This window comes from Cataglyphis hispanica, unplaced genomic scaffold (genome assembly GCF_021464435.1).
Source record: "Cataglyphis hispanica isolate Lineage 1 unplaced genomic scaffold, ULB_Chis1_1.0 scaffold45_size9918, whole genome shotgun sequence".
NCBI classification, from domain to species: domain Eukaryota; kingdom Metazoa; phylum Arthropoda; class Insecta; order Hymenoptera; family Formicidae; genus Cataglyphis; species Cataglyphis hispanica.
The window spans coordinates 1-4,658 of record NW_026099243.1 but is presented as its reverse complement, the minus strand read 5'-3'; the positions used below and the strand labels follow the sequence as shown (position 1 = coordinate 4,658).

Here is a 4,658-nt window from a genome sequence, read left to right as displayed (position 1 = left end):
CTAGAAACAGTTTCACGTTATTTATTGTTATTAATTGTAAGAACTTATTAATTGTAAGAACAAGTGCTGTATTTTCTAATCATTGCAGTCATTAAAAATATAAAATTGAAAAATATTTTTCTTATTTTTATTGATAAATCTAACATATTAAGATTAAATTGAAAACGGCAAAATATTAGTTATTTATAATTATTTTTCTTACGTTTGGCTTTTCATTGGATCATTCGCAGAATGATATTATTAATTAATTTAATTTTTTTATAAGATATCCATTGGACTCAGTAAGGTATCTTCTATACTATTTCTTATAGTTATAATATTTTTGAGACAAAGCTTAAAGTTTGGCCTATCATTTGCTGGATTCCAGCAACGCAGCATCAACTCGTACAAAGTCGGTGGACAATTTAGAGGCATTGGCAACCTGCCTTCAGCGCGTACATAGTCTATCACTTCCAGATTAGTCCTGCCAGTGTAGGGATGTTCACCCAACGATGTAATTTCCCACATTAGAACCCCAAACGACCAAACATCGCTCTGAGAAGTAAATATTCCAAGCATCAAAGATTCTGGTGCCATCCAACGAATAGGAAGCAGACCTTGCCCTTTCTAAAACATGCGATTTTAGTGAAATTAATGTTCTAATTCAAGTTGTCAATTTTAATTTAGAAATATTCATGCTAGAATGTAAAACGTTTATTTATATCTTGTTTTATATAAATAAAAATATTATTTATGTTATATTTATTTTTATTTAAATGTTCTAATTAAAATAAAAATGTACCAAATTATTACGATAAAAGAAGAAAAGCCAAACATTTCTAAAAAATTTATTTTATTTAAATAATTGTATTTACCTTTCGGTAATAGTCATCCTTGTAAACGTCTCTAGCTAGTCCAAAATCACCGATTTTGACGATACGATTCTCGCGATCTCTCGCGGATACTAAGCAATTTCGACACGCAAGATCTCTATGCGAAACGTAAATCTTCCAGATAGCAACATCCTCGCACAACATCTTCGCACATCGCAAACAAATCTTGCAGACGTACAGCATGCGAATCTGACGGTTGAATTTTTGATTATCTCTCAAATATTGTAACAAATCACCAATTTCCATTAATTCCAGCACAATTAATGGAGATTCTTGGTCTAAGCAGACGGCCAACAATCTTAGCACGTGTTTATGTCGGAAATGATTCATAAGTCTGGCTTCATCTAAAAACTTCTTTTTCTCTTGCGAAGAAGCATTTTTCGAAGCATTTTTATGGCAGCAGGTATCTCTACGCCCGATTTTTCGAAATTTTTACTTTCTCTCGATACACCTGCATAATATTTGAAATTAATTTAAATTTATATTTAATTAAAAGATATATAGTTTAATGTTCAAGGAATATTATTTCATTTTATTGTATTAAATAATTTAGCGAAAAATTCACAAAGTGGAATCCATGTGTATTGCTATCTCACAAAACATTGCATCTTGTAACATTTTGTAGAAAATTATTTATAATCGTAGTGTTTTATCGAGAAATGTATATTATTTCAAATTATGTTGATCTAGAAATTAATGAATATCATATTGCATAAAAAATTAATTTTTACCTTTCCAAATGCTGCCGCTACCTATAAGTTTTCTAGTCTGATTTGCTTCACGTTCGATTTTGGTCAGTACATATTCATCTGAATTATATTCCAATGTAGGACTGTATAACATATTGACTTGAACGTTACCGTTTGGTATCTCATGTAGAATCGCCAACTCGATGTTGCGTCATTATTTGAGGCAAACGTTGTTCGTTACATTTGTTGTGTTGTTGATACACTGTTACAAAATTACAATATGTAATAATATGTAATTTGCAATAATATGCATTGCAAAATTTACATTTTCTCTTCAACAAATAAGTTAACTGTTCTTAAAAAATCTCTATATTTTAAATTAGATATAACCTATTTTTACTATTAAAGATGTGTATTTAAATGTGTATCACAAATATACTTACAATAGTAAAAATAGCAGACGCAAATTATAATAACTATAGCAACAAGGCCTGATATATATTGGTAATATTGCGTAACACTGTTACCTGAAATTGCTTGAAATATCACCTTTGTTATGCAAAATAAACCTTAATATTTTTATTTTATTTAAAACTTACATTTCTATTTGTAACTTTATTATTAAAAATTACTAAGTTTAAAATTCTATAAACATCTTTTATATTTAAAATATGCATAAATTGTTATAATATCTTCATTTGCATACTTGTAAGTGTTGAAAAAGTAAATCTTCCATCAGATGGCCATATAAAGTCTTTCTCGTACTTGGGATATTTCAATATCAAACGAAACTCGTATAGAGTTCCCGGTAGCAAGTTGTTTATACAGTACATTACTTTCCCTTCATTATTCACCTTAAAATTGTTTGCAATTTGCCACCTCTGCATCTCAACATTTTTGTATTCCAATTCATAATGAACTGTCAAATTAACGCTAGGAATCCAAGAGATATTCATACCGCTTATGTTAACTTCGTTCAAAGTTATATTGTTTGGTTCTGAATACATATACAAGATTTTGCTCAAACTGTCAGTATAATGATTGCTGAAGTTTGTTGGATACACGCGTACATATATCTCGTATATCTGTCCTGGTATCAACGATTCGAGTAATGTGAAAAATTTGTCGTCTACCTTATGTTCTGTTTTATTGATAATTAAGGATTCGTGTATTGTTTAAAAAATAATTGACGTCCAATATACTTCGTAGATTACGGGCACGCAATTTAATTTCTTAGGCGGCATCCAAGAAACTGCTGCTGTAGTAGGTGTCAGAGCCTGAATTGTCACATTTTCTGGTGCGTCGAGTTTGCCCGATTCAGTTTTCAATATCACTTTCGAGCCGAATAACGGATCTATCGATAACCGATCAAAGTAAAAATTGCTTAAGGTTAACTGTAATGTGTACTCTGTAAGCGGCGTTAAATTTTGAATCTCGTAATCTCTCTCATACGTTTTTACGGTGAAATTATTGAACTTGTTAAGCTTATTGTCCAAACAATAGCTTACGTAGATAGTATATAGAGTGCTAGGTAAGTTGTATCTTTTGCATTCGTTCTTGGGGACCGGCTCGGGAAGATTTAAGATAATGCTGTTTGCCGTCACCAGAACTATTTGTATTTTATAAATATTTTTGTCAGGTATCAGGCATTTCTTCGAAGGATACAATTGCGAAGATTCACCGAAAGTATACAATTTATGAATGTCGAAAACCGTACTTATCTTTTGGATGTATTTGAATGCACCTTTGCTCTCGAGAAGAGCATACTTTTTTCAAGACAAATGTATAAGCATTGTGTCTATAATACTTGCTGTCATATACTGTCATGACTCCAGAAATGTAAATGTTTGTCTTGTCAATCGTTAAAGATGTGAACAATGTTTCATTGCTAATTTCTTTGTTTCGTAAAATCAAAGTGCACATAGAAAGATTAATGTTTGTCACAATCAATAGATCACGTATTATCCAGTAAATCAGCGGTTCCTTAGTATTCATGTCATCAATTTTTGTATCTCTAATTTGTGATCCATGGACTGAAAAAGAACACACAGTAGACAAATTTTTTGAAACTTTTTGAGCGTATTTTCCATCAAGGTCCGACTGCATTATCTGAAGTTTGTTATATATAGGATAATTAATCCAATATAAAATTCTAAAAGACATAACAATTATTTCATTTATTATAAAACATAATTTTACTACTAGCAGAAAAAAATTCTTACATATAATAAATATTAAAAATTCTAAAATTAAATTTGTTTTAATTTATTATTTTATTATAACATTTTATCTTTATTACAAAGCCATATAAAATTATTGACAAACTACAAATCAATACAAATTTTAATAAAAACGTTATTCATTTATTTTAAATTGAAAAGTTAACATACCCCATAGATGGTAGTACATTTAGACCGAGAGCATGAGGATTTTCTGTTTTTGAAATTCTTTTGTATATGGTGATGCCACTTTCCCACATTGTTAAGTCGAACTTAATTAGGTCACCAAACTTGAAATCATATTTTTCCACCCAGTAAAGATTTCTTGCTACCCAATCGATGCAGAGGTTGCTCACAATGTATTGAAACTTAGCTATTTTTGTATTATTGTTTTTAACAACTTCAAACATCATTAGGTCTCCCTTAATGTTGCCCCAATAAATTTTATGTTCCGCTATCGAAGTAAGCAATACTTATCACGTCATTTTGTTTAATGAGACTAACGTTGCTTTTAGATCTAAATCCCATGCTTTAATACTATGTTCAGCAGTTCCATTACAATCAATTTTGGTATTGGATTTTCATTCGTAGTCGATACATCAATTAAATCTGAATAAGGACTCGCATCAACTTTAGTGAGCGCTCGTACTTGAAAATATAGTACGTCGTGTTAGGTTTTAGATTGTTCACGACGTGCTTCAATATTGTAGCTGAGCTACTTTTTGTCCTCACAAACTTGTATCTTTTTAGGTTTTTGATAAACCAACACTGCACTGTGTATCCTTGTATTACTTTCTCCAAATTTAGGGCCGATTCCATCTATAAAAAAAATGATGTTTTGGTATTTTTATATTTTCTATGATTATAACAGAATCAAA

General features: G+C 30.4%; 1 pseudogene; it reads right to left on the bottom strand.

Annotated features, from left to right (window-relative positions):
- Nucleotides 1-258: 258 nt before the first annotated feature.
- On the bottom strand, nt 259-4,599 carry LOC126858682 (proto-oncogene tyrosine-protein kinase ROS-like; annotated as a pseudogene).
- Between the last annotated feature and the right edge of the window lie 59 nt (nt 4,600-4,658).